The 23,275-nt window shown below is 42.2% G+C and overlaps 1 pseudogene; it reads left to right on the top strand.

Annotated features, from left to right (window-relative positions):
• The first annotated feature begins 212 nt into the window (after positions 1 to 212).
• Positions 213 to 23,275, top strand: part of LOC101353192 (palmitoyltransferase ZDHHC5-like) — a 53,812-nt pseudogene continuing 30,749 nt past the window's right edge.

Genomic DNA, 23,275 nt, shown 5'->3' with positions numbered 1-23,275 from the left:
TTTGGTTAACAGTCGAGCTCTTAACCACTGTGCCACTGGGCCTCCCATTAATCATTAGAGAGATGCAAATCAAAACTACAATGAAATATCATCTCATGCCTGCTAAGATGGCATTGATCGAGGAAACAGAAAACAAATGCTGGTGAGAATGTGGGGAGATTGGAACACTGCTGGTGGGAAAGTAAAATGGTACAACCATTATGGAAAACAGTATGGCTCTTCTTCGACAAATAGAACTACCTTATGATCTAGCAGTCCCACTCCTAGGTATACCTTAGAGATCTAAGAGAAGTGACATAAACAGACATCTGCATACCTATGTCCCTAGCAACACTATTCACAATAGAAAAAGATGGAAACAACCTAAGTGTCCATAAATGGATGAATGGATAAACAAAATGTGGTACATACATACAATGGAATACTACGCAGCCATAAAGAATAATGATGAGTTCTCCAAACATCTTGTAACGTGGATGAATTTGGAGGACATTATACTGAGTGAAATAAGTCAATCACAAAAGGACAAATACTTTATGATCTCACTTTTATAAAAAGACAGGAACAGGTATGCATACAGAAATCAATGTTTATTGGTAGTTACCAGGGATGGAAGAGGGAGGGAGGGAAATCACTTTCTAGATAGTAGACACTTATTTTTGGTGATGGGAAAGGTAACACTGAAGGTTGGTGAAGTGTGCATAGCTTGACCAAGGTAAATGATGTCACTAAAAACTACACAAGAATAGGGGACCTTTTTGGTAAATGCTACAACACAATTTTGCAGCAGCAACCAAGAAATATGTGTGTGGCTACATATGTAGGTATGTATGCATATATATGTATAGGTAAGTATATGTGTGTATATATGTGTGCATGTATAGGTGTATCTATAGGCATAGTATATACATGTATGTGTGTGATGCATATATATAATAAAGCATGGAGGCTTGGTGGCACAGTGGTGAAGCACTCGGCTGCTAACCTAAAGGTCAGTGGTTCAAACTCACCAGCCACTCTTTGGGAGAAAAATGTGGCAGTCTGCTTGCATAAAGATTGCAGCCTTGGAAACCCTATGGGCAGTTCTGCTCTGTCCTATAGGGTCACTATAAGCCAGAATCAGCTCAACGGCAACGGGTTTGGTTTTTTTTTTAATAAAATAAAGCACATAGAGGGCACAGTTATGAGTACTTCTTAGATATAAACAAACACCTTGTGGGATTGGTTTACCGAGTTTGAAGGCCAACCTGTCAATTGGCATAATTCATAAAACTTATGTTCACATCCTAGTTTGGTGAGTAGTGTCCAGGGTCTTAAAAGCTTGAGAGTGGCCATCTAAGATGCAACTATTGGTCTGTACTCCTCTGGAGCAAAAGAGAAAGAAGGAAACCAAAGACTAAAAGATGAAACTAGTCTACAAGACTAATAGCCTACACAAAACACTGCCTCATCTATCCTGAGACCAGAAGAACTAGATGGTGCCTGGCTACCCCTACTGACCGTTCTGAATGGGAACACAGTAGATGGACCCTGATAGAATAGGGGGAAAATGTAGGTGAAAACTCACATTATTTTTTTTATTTTGTTGTTGTTGAGAATACATACACTAATTCAACTGTTTCTACACATACAATTCAGTGACATTGATTACATTCTCAAATTTTTAAAGTCTAGACTTACTGGACTGGTTGAGACTAGAGGAACCCCTGAGACTATCTCCCTGAGATACCCTTTAAACTTTGAACTGAAACTACTCCCAGAGGTCCCTTTCAGCGATAATAACAGAGTGGCTCATAAAATAAACTATCACCTGTGAGTACTGTGTTTTAAAAAATCATCTATAGGAGACCAAATGGTCAACATTTACTATAAAGAAAAGATAAGAAGGTAATGGGGGACAGAGAAACTAGATTAATGGAAATGAAACAACCAGAACAGAAATAATGAGAATGATGACACATTGAGAATAATGTAACCAATGTCACTGAACAGTTTGTATAGAAATTGTTAAATGGGAACCTAATTTGTTGTGTAAAATTTCACTGAAAACACAATAAAATATTAATTAAAAAAATTAACTGTGCAAAATGAAACTGGAACTTAAAGATTTGGAAAATTCTATTGTACAAACTAAGGAAATGTGTCCTGGAAAATTTTTCACCAAGAATGTGACTATTCAATCTTTTGTTAAATAGATTAAGCCTCTGACTGATGGATCTAATCAGTCACCATAGCAGAAATCCCATTAGCTTAGATTGAAAGGGAAAGAAACAGTACAAAATTAAGGAAAACTGCCAGCATTACACATGGTGAAGCACCACGACCCAACTGAACTCTGCATTCAGAAAGCTCAAGATTGAAGAAGAAAGATAAGAGACATTGACTAACCTAGAAACAGAGACATCTTTGGAACTTTCCTTTCATCCACAGTAACCTTTTTAAGTATCATTGAGTGGAACTGATTTCTTCAACTTATTCTACTTATTGTAACTCCCACTAAAAAAATGGTTGCTGCTGAGACAGGGACTGTCTTAGTTATCTAGTGCTGCTATAACAGAAATACCACAAGTGGATGGCTTTAACAAAGAGAAGTTTATTCTTTCACAGTCCAGTAGGCTAGAAGTCCGAATTCAGGGCACTGGTTCCAGGGGAAGCCTTTCTCTGTCACCTCTGGAGGAAAGTCCTTGTCATTAGCCCTCCCTTGGTCTGCAAGCATCTCAGCCCAGTAACGTCAGGTCCAAAGGATGCAATCTGCTCCTGGCACTGCTTTCTTGGCGGTATGAGGTCCCCATGTCTCTTTGCTCGCTTCTCTCTTTTATATCTCAAAAGAGATTGGCTTAAGACACTATCTAATCTTGTAGATCTCATTAATATGACTACTAATCCATCTCATTACATCATAGTGATAGGATTTACAACACGTAGGGAAATGTCTTCAAATGAAATGGTAGACAATGCAATACTGGGAATCATGACCTAGCCAAGTTGACAGATATTTTTTTGGGACACAATTCAATCTATGACAGGAACATACTTGATTATCGCTGACCCTGAGTGAACAACTGTATTAGTCATAATAACTATCCTATTTCTTCCTGTTACTCCTTTCTCTGGTAGCCCAAATTGTAGGTGTGTTTAACTTTGGTCTTATTTATGTCCTCGACCACATGGAGGAACTCTCAGGGTCTGCACAGATGTCACAATGGCAGTCGTGTGTGGCTGGCTTATTCATCTATGTAGCTGGCTTCACAGGATTTCACATGATGCTAGGGGATAGGGGACGCCTAACCCATCAATAGGTTATGGGACATTTCCAGGGAGATGTGATCCCCTTCAATAATGGCTGCTGTAACAATGTCAGGCATGTACTCTGCAGTTCCTCACCACCCAGGTATTTGGGAGACTAAAAGAAGAGAAGACAATTGTAATCTGACCTCACTTCCTTTGACCAGAAGTAACAGATGATCAGATAACTGTGAAGATCATGGACAACAGTATCCAGGGAAATCTGAGGAGAACTAAGTATAAGGGGAGCTTGGAGAGATCAGACAGCCAGTACACAGATGTTGAGTCTCCAATTCCTTCTAAGCCAGACGTGAGCCACTACACAGGGCTATGAACACACCTCAGCCTGGCTACTACTGAAGATAGCAGCTTCTTGGGTAGGGGAAGCTCCTTTACACTACCATGTACAAGTATCAGCCAGGCTACACTAACAGCAGTGTATTAGCTTCCATGCCTCATTTCTCCAGCACCAAGTTGGGTTGTGGGGACAGCTTGAAGGAGCTAACCTCAATTGCAGAGAACAGCTGCCATTCCAACTACTGCTCATAGCCCAGCTTTGAGCCAGCTTCAGTTTTCTCAACTTTGGCAAAATTTCACTTTGATACACTATCCGGTGGCTCAAGCTGCTCCAGCCCCAAGTCAGCCCAGGGCACAGTCTTTGAGCTGGGTTAGTTGCAGTCCATTCATTCAGAGAATACTACCTCCACCTCCTATAATAGCCTGGCCAACCAGACACGAAGTGGATACCTATCTTATAACAGCCTACTCCTTCAAACAGCCTTGATTCAAGTCAGTGCAGGCAGGGTCTTAGCCACACCTGCCTTTATGCTACACCTCTCCCTGTCAGCCTGGCTTGCTGTCCTGGCATGGACTGGTAACGTGCAACCCGCTTCCAAAAATGAAGGGTGCTGAGAGACTGAAGAAAGAGGTGGGCAACTCCAGGGTAGCAGTAAAGGAGTTTATTAGGGAGAATTACATACAAGGTAGGCCCTGGGCGGCAGCAGGACAAAGCATATCTCCACATCCTGAAGTGGGAGGGCAGAGGTTTTATAGTGGTGGTGAACAATAGTGGTTACATGCTAGGAAGACCTCTAGACTTACATAAGGCTGCCTTAGCAAGAATTACATAAGAATGACTTAGCAAACAGCAGTGACCTAGCAGAAAGCATGAGAGCAGCTGTGTTCAGCCTCGCAAAGCCTGTTTGCATTTCAGTGTACCCCTCAAGTCTGGCTCTTACAATCTGGCACATTCCCCTCTTCCTCAAGGCCCCTGAGAGCCGAGAGGAGGTGTTACACCTTTAAGGCAGGGACAGACAGCACTGCTGTAGTTAGAGGCACAGACCACAAAAGCAATATAACAAACACAGCAGAAAACTCTATACCCAGGAAAAGACCAAGACCCAACAAAAAACTTAGCCAGTCAGAAGGGAAAGAGGAAAACCAGGTGGCCACAGCAGACCAGCCATCAAGTGTGTCCAAGGCTTCTCTCTGTTTCTTCATATGGCCTAATAAATCAGTTATGTTCTGGTGGTAGTCTGGTATACAGCTACAACATTCAGTTTTTACTATGGCACATGTCCCACGTTGAGCAGCTGTTAAAATGTCTAGAGCCATTCGATTCTGAAGGACTATCTTCCTCATTTGGGTGTTTGTGGCAGTTAATAGCCACACACATTCAGGGCCTGTTTAGTAAAATTAGAGCTTCAATTTTTACCATTATTTCTAAGGAGACAACAGGGGGAACAAAAACAGTTAAAAGGAAATTATACCAGTGGAAAAGACTATCCTTGATCCACCCGGATTTTACTACGGGATAATTCAGAAGTTTTGGTATAGTCTTTCTAACAGTTCCTGCAGCATAGGGTAACCCAAAAATTCAGCCCCCTATCCAATTGTATGATAACCAGGGCCACAGATAGTGTCCACACAGCCATCAAGTGCCATTCGGAGCAATGTACATTCCTGCAGTCCTGTTGGGGTTGTTATACTGCAACCATTCAGTGGTATTAGGTGTTATCATCCATTGGCAGTGGGATGCAGAAGTCCAGCCCACTATGCAGGAGGAATTGGAGGGAGACAGGGGAACCCATGGAGTTTTATTTGGTTCAAAATAGACAGAAGTGGGTTTTCCTAACATACCCTGTTCAAGAACCAAACAACCTAAACCATCCCAGACATGGTAAACACTCTGTCATGACTGCAACCTAGATGCCGTTGCGGTCTTTTACAAAGATGTGATGTCTGTGACAGTCTGAGTCCAGGAAAAATTGATGTGCCCCCCTCCTGTTATACCACAATTAGTTAATACCCCCATGTCTCCCACAGAGCTTTGGTGGTGCAGTGGTTAAGAGCTCGTCTGCTAACCAAATGATTGGCAGTTCGAATCCACCAGCGGCTTATTGGAAACCTTATGAGGCAGTTCTACTCTGTCCGATAGGGTCAGTATGAGTCAGAGTTAACTCAATGGCATTGAGTTTGGGTTTTTTTTTTTAATGTCTCCCACAGCTGCCCAATAAGTTCCAGTCAGGGACTCCACACTCCAAGGCATACCACTGGCACTAGAGAGGGGGAGATGTCCGCAGACCCAGTAGCTGCTTTTGTTATGGACTATGGCAAAGCTTTGAGTCTACTCTAGGAAGACGTTGGCAGCCTCGAAGGGAAGAAAGCAGAGTGGCCATACCTACAGTTGGAAAGGCAGGTGTTTAGTAGGTACCAAAAGGTATAAATCTTCCCCTTCTATTACGATCACACTAGTGGCTTCCCCTTCAGTGGTGAGAACAGCTTCTGCTTTAGGCATTTTTCCTGCCTGAGTGTACTGTATGTGCTGCCCTGGGAGTTCACTTGAGGGGTTGTGAGTAAAGTTACTCATTTTGCTGTATGCCAGAAAAGGAGACATACTTCCATCCCTTGTGATATAGCCATCGTTCCTTTCCATGTAGAGCGTGACTGTTGAGGCCCTCTGTGCAGTAGGATGGTGGGCTCCCACATTAAGCCAATCAATTCCTCCACTTCCAGAGGGATGAAGTAACCAATCCACCCCAGTAGAATAACCCACAACGAGTGCCAATAGATGGTTCCACTTCCTGGCACCAGGTCCTGAGGTGTCTGGAGGACCATGCTGTTTTGTAGTGGTAACAATCTTGGTGAATATGCTTCCGGAGACTGTGATGTAACTTGTATCATTGTTGGAGGGTTATTTGGGGCTCCTTATCTGGCATATGAGGCTAAAGCCCCAGTAAAAGCCAAATTTATCAACCTCAAAGCCTCACGTGGCACCTTGGTCCACCCTGCCAGGGAATCCTTGGCTTCGAGGGCTCTATTTGTTTTTTAGGACACTTTTCTTCCTTTCCACCAGGCCCATAGCCTGGGAGTTGTAGGGCAGGTGGTAATATCATTGTACCCAACATTTTCACTCATGCAATGAACATCTTTGCCTTGAAAGCTTGCTGCTGTTCATTACTCCAGTCCCAAGAGGCATCCTTTTTTACCAGTCAATAGAGTCGTCTCAAGCTCTGGGGAAAATGAGGAATAAATACTCTCCAATACCCCAAAAGACCCACAAGGGCCTGTACTTCTTTTAGCCTCCTAGGTGTGGGATAAGCTTGTGTCTTATCAACTATGGCTTCAGGCAACGCACGGGTCTTACCCGACCAGACGACCCCTAAGAATTTTACTGACATTCCCAGCCCCTTTTGGGGATTCATGGCCCATCCTCTCCCCTGTAGGTGGATGATTAGGGCATCTAGACACTCCTGTAACAGAGAAACATCTACAGCAGTTAACATGCTGTCATCAATGTAATGAAACCAATGGACACTAGCGTGGAAGGGGAAAAGAGTCAGAACCCTAGCAACCGTACCATGGCAAACGGTTGAACTACATAGATACCCTTGGAGTAGCACCTGGAACATCCATTGCTGTCCCTCCTAAGTGAAGGCAAACTGGTCCTGAGCAGACGGGGCTAGAGGGATGCTAAGGAACATGTTCCAAAAAAAAAAAAAAAAAAAAAAAAAAAACCAAACCCATTGCTGTTGAGTTGATTTCGACTCATAGTGACTCTATAGGACAGAGTAGAACTGCCCCATAGGGTTTCCAATAAGCCAATGAGTGGCTGGTGGATTTGAATTGCCAACCTTTTGTTAGTAGCCATAGCTCTTAACCACTGTGCCAGCCACATCCAACACAGCACGATACGTGTCTAGGTCTCTACTAAGGCTTTCCAACAAGGAATTTATGTTTGGGACTGCAGCATATATAGGAGGGATCAGCTTGTTAAGTTCTCTATAGTCCAGGTTCATACGCCAGGATGCTTCTGGTTTCTTCACAGTCCACACAGGGCTATTAAAAGCACTGTAGGATTCCCAGAGGATACCTACCATTTTCAATTCCAAAATGGTTTCACTGATCTCCTAATGTCCTCTGCTCAACAAATATTGCCTGATGTCTACCACTGTGAGGGGGACAGGATCACTGGTTCCAATGCTGGGTTCCCCCTCAAGACTACTTTTACCACTCTCACATGCCATTGAAATTCTCCCACAGAAGTGGTCAAAGTCAGTCCCATGAGGACATCCACCCCTAGAGTGTATTCCAGTATTGAGGAAATACCTGATATGGTTTAGGGGGAGTATGCCCTGTTTGTAAGGTCAGGAATATCTGACATACATGGATGGACTTTCCACAGTACCCATCAATTGCCAAAGAAAGGTCTTGGAAACCGTTCAGGGGTTCCAAAGATAAGGGTGATTCTGCTAGCACCCACTGCTTGTTTGTTCTGGACTGGTGTATTGTGACCTCTACACAGGGTCTCCAGTCCCACTGCAGGGCCCTGATCTGCAGGTGACCTTGAGCCCACCCCTAGTCCCTAGAGATTGGTGGGGTCCACCCTGTGGCAAGGGGCACTTCCTCGCAGGGGCAGTAGGACCCAGAGAGCAGTATAGGTGCTCCATCTTCATATTCTTCCAGAAGTTGACCAAAACTGCATTTGTTTGTTTCTCTATCTTTTCTACTGCTCTCCCAGCAGCCACTAAATCCATCCAAACTGCTTTCGAGTTACTTTCAAGGGACCCTTGGACGATTATCTTACAGGGTTTTCAGCGTTTCTTTTCTCTCTTTCCATGTCTTACATCCCCTTCTCTCTAGCCCTCTCAGTTTCACCCAAGTCGGCTATGGCTTGTCCCACCTGGTAGGCCATCTGGCCCACCAAGGGACTAATTATAGGCACAAGAGTGCCATACCAGGGGCGCAGGCCACCTGTAGGATCTTTGCTTTTATTCCTGCAGTAAAGAGTTCACTGTCTGGTCCCCAGAATTGCTTGATATAAATGGTGTGGCACATACCTAGCTCTCATATTAGTTGCTGTAACTGCTGTATGGAAAACCACTTCCCAACCATACCAGGAAGATCTCCCTCATTTGGCCATGACCTTCTACAACACAAGATGATCCAATATGTGAGGACGTGTATGCCTTCTATGTTCCGAGCTGTGCGTAAATGCTGCTGGAGGGTGGGGTTGGTGGTTATACTATGTACTTGATTTTTCTGCCTCGGCTCCATCTCCCCCACAGATGTAATAACCAAGTTCCAGTGGTTTCCTTTCCTTTATGCTGGAAGTTCCCATACAATTCAATCAACTCATTGGGGGTGTATTCAATGTCATAGAACTGGCAGGCAGGATTTCTTGCGTATGGTCATCAGGCTCATGTGTAGCTTTCATTTTATGGATAAGGCCATGCCAGAAGGCAACACTCTGCAAAGCCAGGCCCATCCTCTACTATCACCTCCACATATGAGTAGCTAGCAGACCCGCTCTCTGAAGGATTCCACACTTTCATGTCCCAGTCACCTTTCATCAACACTGCCCTGATCTTAGCGTTTGGCACTTTCCTTCCCCCCATCTTTGCAAACCTGCAGGCGAGCATTTCTTGTCACTCATCCTGTTCACGAAAGTGGCTGCTAAATATGTCAGTCATGGCTACACATTCCTTTCCAACTGTAACTCTTCCTTCAAAGTTCTTACATGTGCTTCAGCATATAGCTGGGCTTTGGTGGTAAGCTGAACAGCCCAGAGTAACAGCCACCCTACAGCTGCTACTGCTTTCCTAGCTTCCTTTCTACACTCCTGAATGTGCTTGTCTTCCCACAGTCGGGCTATGCTGATTGGCATTTTCAAGGCGTCTCTGTACTCACACAGCGGTCCACACACATCAGTATATAGGCCAAACCTCCCCACATGGAGGTTGCTGGCCAATACAGGACTTCCTCTGCAGAGGCGTCACTCCCACTTGCTGTTTCCTCGGTCTCTTGGCTGGCTTTCCAATTGTCCTAGCAGGGACTGGTAATGTGAAACTTGCCTCCAAAAACGGAGGGTGCCGAAAGACCAAAGGAAGAGGCGAGCGACTCCAAGGTGGTAGCCAAGGAGTTTATTAGGGAGATTTACATATGTGGCAGGTCCTGGGTGACAGCAGGACCAAGCAGGACCTCTGCACTCTGCACTGGGAGGGCAGAAGTTTTATAGTGTTGGTGAACAATAGTAGCTACATGCCAGCGATGCCTCTAGACTTACATAAGGCTGCCTCAGCAAGAATTACTTAGGAATGACTTAGCAAATGGCATTGAACTAGCAGAAAGCATAAAGAAGGCTGTGTTTGGCCTCGCAAAGCCTGTTTCCCCTTCACTGGCTTACAAATGGAAAGCTGACAGTCACCCACATTTGGTGTCAACTGGACCATCACACTGACAGTTTTCACCAGTTCAGTACGACAATCTGTACACCACGTTGTAGCCTCCCTCCAAGAACAAGAGAAGGTGCTGCAACAGTTACTCCACTCCTATACCACAAGGAAGAACCAAGCTCCCCTTCCTTGCATGGTCATTTTTTAGATCACCGAGTCCAAGAGGATGAGAAGCTTTTTAAAAAATGCAGCGGGGTTGGAGAGTCAAAGAGTTAGGACTTTTGAGACTAGGGTAACCAGCCCCGTTCTATCTTTTTAGACCTTCCGTTTCTTAACCCCAGGACCAGTCGCAGTGGTCTTTTGTGAGATTGCTTGCTCTGGAGGAAACCAGATTATTTTTAAACTAGAAATATTTTTTTTATTGTTGTTATGGATTCTATTCCTTTCCTCCTCTGCATTACCACGTCTCTCTCTCTCTGTATAATAAATATCAAAGATGGGAAAATGAGAGAAGAATATGCGATATGCATGGGAGGGGTCCTACCCTTAGTTATTCATACCAGCAGGAAAAGAGGGGACACATGGAAATCTTCCTTTTCTCAATGGTTCCCTTTTTTTACCTAGAAAACTGAAGAGAGTAAATTGAAACTCTAACATAAACAATGAAAAGATTTAGTAAATTTTCAGGATATAAAATTAAACCTAAAAATCAATATACTTCATATATAACTACAAAGGAGAAGACAATTTACAGTAACAAAAACAAAAAATAAAATACCTAATAAACATAAGTGTGCCAAATCAACATAAAAAAACTTTCAAATCTTCCCGAAAGCTACAAAACATGTTATTAGGTGCCCTCAAGTTGATCCCAACTCATAGCGACCCTATGTGCAACAGAATGGAACACTGACCTGTCCTGTGCCATCCTCACAATCACTGCTGTGTTTGATCCCGTTATTGCAGCCCCTGTGTCAATTCATCTCATTGAGGTCTTCCTCTTTTTCACTGACCCTCTACTTTACCAAGCATGATGTACTTCTCCAGAGACTGGTCCCTCCTGATAGCATGTCCAAAGTAAGTGAGATGAAGTCTCACCATCCTCGGTTTTAAGGAACATTCTGGCTGTACTTCTTCTAAGACATATTTGTTTGTTCTTCTGGAAGTCCATGGCATATTCAGAATTCTTTGCCAACACCATAATTCAAATGAATCAATTCTTCTTTGGTCTTCCTTATTCATTGTCAAGCTTTCACATGCATAGGAGGTGATTGAAAATACCGTGTCTTGGGCAAGGCACACCTTAGACCTCAAACTGACATCTTTGTTTTGTTTTGTTTTTTAACATTTTAAGAAGTTTTTTGCAGGAGATTTGCCCAATGCAATGTGTTGTTTGATTTCTTGACTGCTGCTTTCATGGGCATTGATTGTGGATCCAAGTAAAATGAAATCTTTGACAACTTCAATATTTTCTTTTTATCATGATGTTGCTTATTGGTCCAGTTGTGAGGATTTTTGTTTTCTTTATGATGAGGTGTAATCTATACAGATCTTCATATTTTGATCCATAGTTGGATCTTCATCCGTAAATGTGTCAAGTCCTCTTTATTTTCCGCAAGCAAGGTTGTGTAATCTGCATATAGCAAGTTCTTAATGAGTCTTCCTCTAGTCCTGACCCCCCGTTCTTCTTCATATAGTCCAGCTTCTATGAATATTTGCTCAGTATACAGATTGAATAAGTATGATGAAAAGATATAACCCCAAAGCACACCTCTTCTTATTTTAAACCATGCAGTATCTCCGTGTTCTGTTTGAACAACTGCTTCTAGGTGTATGTACAGGTTCTACGGGAGCACTATTAAGTGTTCTGGAATTCCCATTCTTTGCAATGTTACCCATAATTTATTATGATCCACCCAGTCGAATGCCTTTGCATAGTCAATAAAACACAGGAAAATATCTTGCTGGTATTCTCTGCTTTCAGCAAAGATCCATCTGACATCAGCAATGATATCCCTCATTCCATGTCCTCTTCTAAATCCAACTTGAATTTCTGGCAGTTCCCTGTCAATGTACTGCTGCAACCCTTTTTGAAGTATGTTCAGCAAAATTTTGCTTTCATATGATGTTATTGATATTGTTCCATAACTGCACATTCTATTGGATCACCTGTCTTTGGAATGGGCACAAATATGGATCTCTTTCTAGTTGGTTGGAAACCCTGGTGGCATAGTGGTTAAGAGCTATGGTTGCTAACCAAAAGGTCGGCAGTTTGAATCCACCAGGAGCTTCTTGGAAACCCTATGGGGCAGTTCTACTCTGTCCTATAGGGTTGCTATGAGTCAGAATCGACTTGACAACAATGGTTTTTTTGGTTCTAGTTGGTTGGCCAGGTAGCTGTCTTCCAAATTTCTTTGCATAGGCAAGCGAACACTTCCAGCATTTTACCCATATGTTGAAGCATCTTAATTGGTATTTCATCAGTTACTAGAGCCTTGTTTTTCTCCAATGCCTTCAGTACAGCTTGGACTTCTTCCTTTAGTACCATTGATTCTTGATCATATGCTGCCTTCTGAAATGGTTGAATGGCAACCAATTCTTTTTAGAACAGTGATTCTGTGTATTCCTTCCATCTTCGTTTGATGCTTCCTGCATCATTAAAGTTTTTGCCCATAGAATACTTCAATATTGCAACTTGAGGCTTGAATTTTTCTTCATTTATTTCACTTGAGACATTACCAGTGTGTTCTTCACTTATGGTTCTTAACTCCAGGTCTTTGCACACTTCATTATAATACATTGTCTTCTTGAGCTGCAATTTGAAATCTTCTGTTCGGCTCTGTTGTGGATTGATATGTGTCCCCCCCAAAATGTGTGTTGACTTGGTTAGGACATGATTCCTAGTATTCTGTGATTGTCCACCATTTTGTCATCAGACTTGATTTTCCTATGTATTGCAGATCCTGCCTGTATGATGTTAACGAGGCAGAATTAGAGGCAGTTATCTTAATGATGGAGAACTCAATCTACAGGATTAGACTGTGTTTTAAATCAATCTCTTCTGAGTTATAAAAGACAGAAGAGAGCAGAGAGTAGAGGGACCTCATTACCACCAAGCAAGAAGAGCCAGGAGCAGAGTGTGTTCTTTGGACCTGGGGTCGCTGTGCCGAGAAGCTCCCAGACCAGGGGAAGATTGATGACAAGGACCTTTCCCCAGAGCTGACAGAGACAGAAAGCCTTCTCCTAGAGCTGGCGCCCTGAATTTGTACTTCTAGCTTCCTAAACTGTGAGAAAATATTTTTTTTTGTTAAAGCCATCCACTTGTGTTTCTGTTATAGCAGCACTAGATACCTAAGACAAGCTCTTTTACTTTATCATTTCTTCCATTCACTTTACCTACTCTATGTTCAAGAGCAAGTTTCAGAGTCTCTTCTGATATCCATTTTGGTGTTTTCTTTTTTTCCTATTTTTTAAATGACCCTTTGCTTTCTTCATGTATGATGTCCTTGATGTCATCCCACAACTCTTCTGGTTTTTGGTCACTAGTGTTTGTCTTAGTTACCTATCCTAGTCCATATGAGTGGTGACCCCATCCCCTTAGCCATGGTAGGCCATGTATTCTGCCCCTTGGGCATGGCAGCCCTGCCCTCTCAGCTTTGGGCAGATTTGGCCTCATCCCTCTGGCACTAGTGAAAGGTAGCCCCACACTCCAGAACCGAGTTGGTGAAGATCTGACTCTTTGAAACATAGGAGGCCATGACCCCACCCTTTGAGACTCAGCAGGCTATGGTTCCACCCGTTGAGACCACAGAGGCTGTAGCCCTACCCTTTGAGAGCAGGGCAGCTCTGCTTCGTGTTGTCTTTGCCTTTTCACCTTCTGTTTCCTGCGTCCTTGGCCTCAGTATAGCTCCACTGATAAGTGTCTGGAGGCATCCCACTTCACCAGGAAGCCTCCTGTGCAAAAAGGCCCTCAGCTGTCTTGGTCCATGGGTTGGCTCCCAAGCCTTCTCACTCTGGTCTTTTTGTTCTGCTACTGCTACCAACTGTCTGCTCTGTCTCCAGTGTTACAGCTCTCCTTACTTTCTTCTTTTTTTTAATTTTATTTTTTATTGTGTTGTAGGTGAAAGTTTATAGAGAAAACCAGTTTCTCATTAAACAATTAATACACAATTTGTTTTTGTGACATTGATTGCTAACCCTTCAATATGTCCACATTTTCCAATTCTCAACCTCGTGTTCCCGATTTCCATTTGTCCAGTTTTCCTGTCCCTTTCTGCCTTCTCGTCTTTGTTTTTGGGCTGGTATTCTCATTTAGTCTCATATACATGGTTGAACTGCATGTGTTGTTGTTTGTCTCATGGATCTTTCTAATCTTTGGCTGAAGGGTGAACTTCAGGAGTGACTTCAGTACTGAATTAAAAGGGTGTCTGGAGACCATACTCTTAGAATTTCTCCAGTCTCTGTCAGACCCATTTTTGTCCTGCTCTGTCTCGAATCCTCTGTTGTGATCCCTGTCATTGCAGTCAGTGGTGGTAGCTGGGCACCATCTAGTTGTCCTGAACTCAGTCTGGTGGGGACTGTGGTAATTGTGGTCCTTTGGACTAATCTTTCACTTGTTTCTTTGGTTTTCTTCTCCTCACTTCCTTCTGAGTCTTCACCAGAAATACCTTTGATGTCTATAATTCCACCAACAGTCTCTTCAAGGCAATCTAGGCTTTTACTGTCAGGCAATTTAAAATTCTTCCAGCCTCTACCCATTCATATTTTCAAATCCGCTTCCACATTTTAGGTCTCTGTTACAGCAGCACCCCACTCTCCTGGTACCAAATTCTGTTTTAGTTATCTAGTGCTGCTATAACAGAAATAGCACAAGTGGAAAGCTTTAACAAAGAGAAATTTATTATCTCACAGTTTAGGAGGCTAGAAGTCTGAACTCAGGACGCCAGCTCCAGGGGAATGCTTTGTCTCTTTTTTGGCTCTAGGGGAAGGTCTTTGTCATCAATCTTCCCCTGGCCTGGGAAATTCTCAGTGCAGGGACTCCAGGTCCAAAGGACGTGCTCTGCTCCTGGCTTTTCTTGCTTGGTAGTAATGAGGTTCCTCTCTGCTCAATTATCTCTTTTATATCTCAAAAGAGATTGACCTAAGATACAACTTAACCCTATAGATTGAGTCCGCCTCATTAACATAGCTGCCTCTAATCTTGCTTCATTAACATCATAGAGGTTAGTATTTACAACACACAGGATAATCACATCAGATCACAAAATGATGGACAACACAATATTGGGAATTATGGACTAGCCAAGTTTACACACATTTTGGGGGGGACACAATTCAATCCATAACAGTGTTCAATACATCAAATCTATTCTTGAGATGGTCTCTAAAGTCAGGCAGGATATACTCAACAACATCATGCTTGGTAAAGTAGAGGGTCATTGAAAAAGAGAAAGATCCTCAACGAGATGGATTGACACAGTATCTGCAACAATGAGTTCAACCACAGCAACGATTGTGATGATGGCACTGGACCAGGCAGTGTTTTGTTCTGTTGTGCATAGGGTTGCTATGAGTCAGAACTGACTCGACACCACCTAACAAGAACAACATACTCAAGGTCGTACTTTGGCTTTCATGGACTTGTGCAATTTTCTTTAGCTTCAACTTGAACATGCATTTGATGGTCTGTTCCACAGTCAGCCCCTGGCCTTTTTACTACTAATGATACTGAGCTTCTGCATCATCTCTTTCCGCACATGTCATCTATTTGATTCCTGTGTATTCCATCTGGTGAGGTCCATATGTATAGTCGTCATTTATGTTGTTCAAAAAAGGCATTTTCAATGAATAAATCATTGGATTTGCAAAACTCTATAATTCAATGTCTGGCATCATTCCTATCACCAATGCCATATTTTCCAACTACTGATACTTTTTTTTGTTATTGTTTCCAACTTTTGCATTCCAATGACTAGTAATTATCAATGTATCTTGATCACAAATTTGATCAATTTCAGACAGCAGGATTTGGTAAAAATCTTAAATTTGTTAATCTTTGGCATTAGTGGTTGGGGCATAAATTTGAATAGTCATATTAACTGGTCCTCCTTGTAGGGGTATGGATATTATCCTATCACTGACGGGAAAGTACTTCAGGATAGATCTTGAAATGTTCTTTTTGATGATAAATCCAATGCTCTTGCTCTTCAATTTTTCATTTCTGGCATAGTATATAGCATAGTAGACCAATTCAAAATGGTCAATGCCAGTTCGTTTCAGCTCACTAATGTCTACGATTTCGATCTTTATGCATTCCATTTCATTTTTTTCTTTTTGATGTCCAATTTTCCTTGATTCATACTTGGTGCATTCCACTTTCTGATTACTATTAAATATTTGCAGCTGTTTCTTCTTATTTTGAGTTGTGCCACATCAGCAAATGAAGATCTGAAGAAATGGAAAAACATTCCTTGTTGAATAGTATGAGTCAATTTTATGAAGATGTCTTTCTTTCCAAGTTTATATTGTTTATGTAACAGTGTAATCCTTATGAATTTTAAGGAAATCCCAATAAAAATACAAACTTTCCTTAGGTAGAAATGTTGATTTCAAAGTTAATAAGGAAAAATAATTAAATTGCTTTAAAAATTAAAAAGAGTGTAATGAAGAGGTTCTTGCCCTACTAAATATTAAAATACACCTCTATAATTAAGACAGTATTGTTATGATGGTTAAGGTTGTGTGTCAACTTGGCTGGGCCATGATTCTCAGTGGTCTGTCAGTTACGATGTAGTTTAGCAGCTATGTAATGATGTAATCACCTCCATAATGAGATCTGATATAATGTAATCTCCTTCATGATGAGATCTGCTATAAGCAGCCAGTCAGTTGAAAGGGAGTTTCCGTGGGGGTGTGGCCTGCATCCAATACAGGTGGACTTTCTGGCAAAACTCATGGGCTTTTGCTCGCTCTGGATCTTGCAGCTGGCTCCTGTTCATCTGACCTCTGGTTCTTGGGAATTGAGCTAGCAACTTACCTCTGTTTTACCTGATGATCATGGGATTATTCAGCCTCCACAACCTGTGAGCCAGACGCCTGCTGTCTGACCTTCCGATCTTGGGTTTGCCAGCCCCTGCAGCTATGTGAGTCAGGAGGAGCCTCACCTGACCCACGGAATTGGGACGTTCTAGCCTGTACAACGGCGTGAGACATTTCCTTGATAGAAATCTCTCTATATATTTATACACTTCTCTGATTTTGCTTCTCTAGAGAACCTAGCCAAAAACATTGTATTCATACGTGAACAAACAAACCAAAAGAACATAATAGAAAGTCCAAAAATAGACCCAAGTACACACAGAAAGTTAGTATATGATAAAGGTAATTTTTCAAATCACTGGGAATAAAGACGGATTTTTAAACAAATGGTGGAGGGACAAGCAGATAACCACTTGTAAAAAAAGATAAAGTCGAATCCATACCTCACACTATACGCCAAAATCAACTCCAAATTTGTCTGTCTTCTCTACTTAGTGCCACCATAACAGACATAACACAAGTGGGTGGCTTTAACAAACATATTTTCTCACAGTTAGAAAGTTAGAAGTCCATAATTAGGGTGCTGGCTCTTGGGGAAGGCTTTCTATCTCTGTCAGCAATTTTCATGTGGCTTGGCATCTCTCTTCCACCATCTCTGCTTGCTCCCTTGTTTAATCTCTTTTGTATCTCAAAAGAGATTGATGTAAGATACACCCTACACTAATACTATTTCATTAACATAACAAAAAAACCCATTCCCAAATGGGGTTATAGCCACAGGTACAGTGGTTAGGATTTACAACACATATTTTTGGGGAACAAAATTCAATCCATAACAGTGTTTTACTTTCTTAGTGCTGCTGTAACACAAATAACACTAGTGGGTGTCTTTAAAGAATAGAAATTTATTTTCTTACAATTCTGGAGCCTAACAGTCCAAATCAGAGTTCTCTAATATACATTCATTCCTTCATTGTTAGTAGCACCAGGTATTCCTTGACTTGTAAACGATTCTCACATGATGTCTGTCTTCCCGTTTGTGTGGTATAAACTTCCTATTAAACATCTTGCCATGTAACTCCTAAAACATACAACGCAGAGGCAGCTGCAAATAGCAGCAGCTTTGTTGTGCTGAGGCTTCCAATAGCCTTGTTCCCTGAGATAAACCCAAAAAACGAATATCCTGTTTTAAAACAAAGGAACCCCTAGTCTATGTCAAAACAGACCTAAAGGTTATCCTATCAGAACTGTGGTCTCCCTATGCTAACTTGAGCAGCTATACCAACCAACCAAGCAGTTGCAGTGGAGTGGAGTCCGACTTATGGCAACCCCATATATGTCAGAGTAGAACTGTGCTCCATAGGGTTTGCAATGCTTGATTTCGTGGAAGTATATCCCTAGGCCTTTTCCGAGGCACCTGTAGGTGGACTCCACCTGCCAACCTTTTGGTTAGCAGTGAGCACGTTATGCACCTCTCTATTCCAAGGTCCCTGTTCTTCTGAAAGTCTGTTGCCCTCGCAGGCAAAGAAAAGAACAGATTTTTTATAGCAGATGGTTAAGACACTTCCGCCTGGAGCGTAGAGGTGATGACTTTACAGCTCCGCAGAATCCTTGGCAGATTGAGAAAGCTCAGACTCCGGAGGAATGCTGGAGCCATCTGGTTCTCAAGGGGGTCGATCTTAGAGAAGCCGAGAAAAGGGAGAGGTGAATGAGGAGGGAAGAAGGAAAAAGATAGACGTGGAAAAGAAAATGAAACCATCCTCATGTTGGGAAACCTGATTGTGGTAACAGAGTTGAGTATTAGTGACAAGTGTTAATCTACAAGCAAAATGGCGCAGCAGAAACAAGCTGGACTCCTAACTAGAGATCAATGGATAGAGCTATCCTCTACTATGCGGTTTTCCAGCAACTCCCTCCTCGCTGTAGTATTCAAATCGTGCTTTTCTGGCAAGTAGATCTTGAACTAAATAGATTTCTAGATCTTCCAAACTTAACATTTTCCAAGAAAAACCTTTCCCTAAAATTCACCTGCCTGAGAGTTCACCAGAGAAGTGTGGCATGCAAGTCCCTCTTTCCCATCTTCACGGGAAAAATTCCATCTTTGTGCTTGATTAATTAAGACATTTTTAATAAACACTCATATGACTGTGGCACTTTGTCCTGGTATGTAAAAATTATCTCCTCCCAGGTGCCTGACTGGGAACGATTGGAAATATTGAGTCAGAAATGTCTTCTTCAATCGAGGTGGTCTTGTATATTGTACACAATTTCATGGAGGAGGGGGGTGACAAATTCCCCCCAAGTACTTCTATTACATCTTCCAGTGCTTTATTTTCCCCTTCCACAAACTGTACACAAATAAGCATTGTTTTCTCGACACCAGTTTTAATACATTCCTTCTATACAGACCTGAAGAAAACACAAACAAGTGCTGGGTGAATTGACTCCATGGAGGTTAAACATTGGGTCAGTTGCCTTTCCTGAGTGCAAGAATGAATGTACAATACCATCAAGCAGTTGTGCTATTCATTGATCTCATTTCTGGGTATGAAGAAGGTTGTTAGCTTGGTCAGTAGAGCACCAGACTTTTAATATGAGCAAGATTTGAAGATTGGAGACATAGAGGTATTGAGGAAAGGCATGTAGATCAACCTATCTGAATAGTCACAATGTTGAGAGTCTTATTATTATGTATTAATACCTACCAGATACACATCTACTTCAGAACAGGCACTGAACAATCAGGTGGACAGAAGAACTTATCCAGTAGATGTCAGCCAGCCTCTCCCTTCAGTCACCCAAGGGCCCGTAAAGCCATGGTAGAGGAGATGAAGGTCATGCATGGGCCCAATAGCTACAACTGCTGCTGAATATCTAAACTATCAGCTAGAGATCAATGTTGACCTCTAAATTAGGTCCTATCTTTTGAGGAGATCAACCAGCCCCTTGGTGGCAAGTTAATTACATCGAACTCCTACCCTGAAACACAGCAATTTTTTCTGACTAGGATTAACAAGTATTCCAGACACGAGTTTACCTCTTCTGTCTGCAATACCTTGGCCAGCACTGCTATCTGAGTCTAATGAACCAAAATAGTATGCCACATAGCATTGCTTTTTGCTAAAGGACCTACTTTCAACAAAGGAAGAGTGACAATGGGTGTGTGACCAAAAGATGTACTGGTCCTATTGTATATTCAAATACTCAGAAGATGCTAGCCTGATAGAACATTGGAATGACTTTTTAAACATGCAGCTGAAGGACTAGTTTAAAGATGATACCCTGCACAATTGAGGTGCTATCCTTCAAGAAGTGAAACATACTTTGAACACTCTATGTTTCTGTTTACATTATAAGTAGAATGCATGTGTCCAAAGACAGAGAGGTAGAAGTGGGAGTGACCTCTTTCACCATCTTTCCCAATTACCCATTGTCTTTCCCGTCCCCACAACTTTAGGTTGGTGGGTCTAGAGGTCACTGTTCCTACAGAAGATATGTTTCCATGAGGGGATACAGTAAGAGTTCCACTGAATCTAAAGCTACAACTGTTGAGCCATGATTTGGGGCTTGTCATGCTGATAAACCAGGCAAATAAAGAAGTTTCTATACTGGCAAGGGCAACTAACTCTAATTTTCAAAAGGTGGTAGAGTTTTTAGTACAGGGAGGAGACTGTTTGGAGCATAGGTATTTACTTACTGATGCATTTGCTGGTGTTTCTGTGGCCAGTTTTAACCATCACGGGCAATTCCAACCACTATGGCCTGAAAAAGTCACAGTAATGAGGGGCTGAGGCCTCTCAAGGATGTATATCTGCATTGCTCCACCAGGCAAGCAACTTATCCATTAAAACTGCAGGAAAATAGTGAAGGAAATTTAAAATCGGTGGTAGAAGAAGGCAAGGATGAATGTGAGGTATAGTACTGGGACCATTTGGAGCAGTAGAGATTATAGCTTTTTTTTTCTTTTTCTATAAATTGTGTATATATCCACCGATGTATCTTTGACCAGTAACTAAAATGTTTATGCTTCCACTTTTTTATGTGCACAGTGGAAGAGGTGGTATTAGATAATTTTCGAAAAAGATCGCAACTCTGAAACTGCTAGAAAGACCAATTAAAAAATAGTGTGTATGAGCCATGAAAAGGCTTAGCTCCATGTTGAGAGCAGTTCTATCTAGATTGGAAAGAGGAAAAGTGGTCCTCACTAATATCTGGCTTGCACTGGGAATAACTGAATGTTCAGGACATTCTTCCAGCTCTTTTAACAAAAGCCAACTTGTATGTGGTGATAATTTTGAAAGCGTTAGCACCATCCCATAAAAACCTGTGTTTTATAATCAATAAATGGATAACATCAAATTTACTAATTTACTGATGGTGATTCCTGTGGTCAATTGGACTTTGTGCCTCTTCTAAATGGGTACCCCTATTCTCAAATTAATTTAATTGCTTCCCTCAGTTGTAAATGATGACTACTGATATTGTGGAAACATCTGGTTTTCCACTTCTTCATCTATACAGTAAAAAAGGTTTTTCAAAACAATCAAATCTTCCACACTGGTTTCACAGATAATGGAAAGTAACACCCCCCCTCCCCCCGCCAGTCTCCATGAATCTACTTTATGTACTCAAGTTTATCTCTAGTTCTGAGTCCCTGTGTCCCTGTGACTTACTGGTGACCTAATTAAATTTGAGGCTCATCTCTATCCTATGTGTGTTCTTTCTAGTCTTCCTTACATTCATTTATGAAACTAATTCTTCCTTAGTTTAAAACAAAAACACAAAGTCGTGTAGAGTCTAGCTCACAGCTAAAAACCCATGTATGATTTTTCAGGCCTGACTAGGTGTGGGGGTGGGGCGGATGAGTTCAAAGTTTCCTGCGGTCTGGTTCCCTGTCTCTGGGCTCCCACCCCTTTCAAGGGTGGGAAAATATATCAGAATTTTGGTCATGGTCTTGGCTTGAGGAAATCTTTGCTAAGCGAAGTCCATCCCACGTGGGCTGCCTTCCAAAAAATCCATTGCCGTGGAGTCGATTCCGAGGGTAGAACTGCCACATAGGGCATCCAAGGAGCTGGTGAGCTTGAACTGCCATCCCTTTGATTAGAAGCCACAGCTCTTAACCACTCTACCACCAAGGCACCGGGCTACCTTAAGAAGGCTGAAATTAAAAGCTATTTCAAATGACTGCCTCCCTGTTGGAAAGAAAGAAAAAAAAAACCGTTGCCGTTGTGTCGGACTCAGAGTGACCCATAGGGTTTCCAAGGAGTGGCTGGTGGATTCCAGCTGCCGACCTTTTGGCTAGTACCTGAACTCTTAACCACTGCGCCACCAGGTGTCCAACAAAACAAACCAAACCAAACCAAACCAAAGCCCTTGCGGTTGAGTCGATTCCGAAAGATACCGACCCTATAGGACAGAGTAGAACTCTGCCCACACGGATTCCAAGGAGTGCCTGGTGGATTCAAATTGCTGACCTTCCGGTTAGCAGCCGTAGCTCTTAACCACTACGCCACTAGGGCTTCCAGAAAGCCTGAATTGTCCATAAGGTGACGAGTGACGTTTCTGCTCTGTCTGTCTCTGCTAGGGGGCGCAAGTTCGGAGGAGCGATTCAGCGGTCTGCGATTGCAGACAGAACCTTGAGCAAGGCTGCCGCTGTGCGCGCCAGCAGCAGTGCTCTGGAAAAGTTGTGTGTGTGGTAGGGAATCCGAACGAGGGTCCTCGGCTCTTCGGAGCAGCTACGCTCGCCTCTCTACTGCGAAAAGAAAATACTGCAGAGACCGCTCCGTAAGTTTATTGTGGACGGGAAAACTGAAAAAAAAATAAATAAATAAAATAAAACAAATGAAGTAGCCATGTGACTTAATGAAGACACTACGCTTATCATCCAAAAGCTAATCTTTCATCAAAAAGTTTACATTCTAGATTGGGTGCTGAGTCACATCATCAGAGAGGAAGCTGCAAACAGGAGCCCCAGAGTGCGGAGACTTCCTAAAAATCCTGTTGCGTAATATAAGTCACGAAAGTCTTACGAAGTTTGTTGTTTATAATTTCTTTGCTTTTGTGAAAATAGACCCAAACGAGATTCCAATCGAAATTGTGGCCGTTATGTAACAAACTTGAGCTATAAATTCGCGTTATACTCTATTCCAAGAGGCGTTGTCCTTTCGAAAATTTTGTGCCCTTGCAAGCAAATTAAAAAAAAAAAAAGTCTCTTTCATCCAAGTGATTGTTTGAAATTTTTGACAGAAACAAAGAAGATTCTTTTTTTTTTTTTTTTT

Source organism: Trichechus manatus, unplaced genomic scaffold (genome assembly GCF_000243295.1).
Source record: "Trichechus manatus latirostris isolate Lorelei unplaced genomic scaffold, TriManLat1.0 scaffold00180, whole genome shotgun sequence".
Lineage (NCBI taxonomy): Eukaryota > Metazoa > Chordata > Mammalia > Sirenia > Trichechidae > Trichechus > Trichechus manatus.
This window is presented reverse-complemented; position numbering and strand designations above follow the sequence as displayed.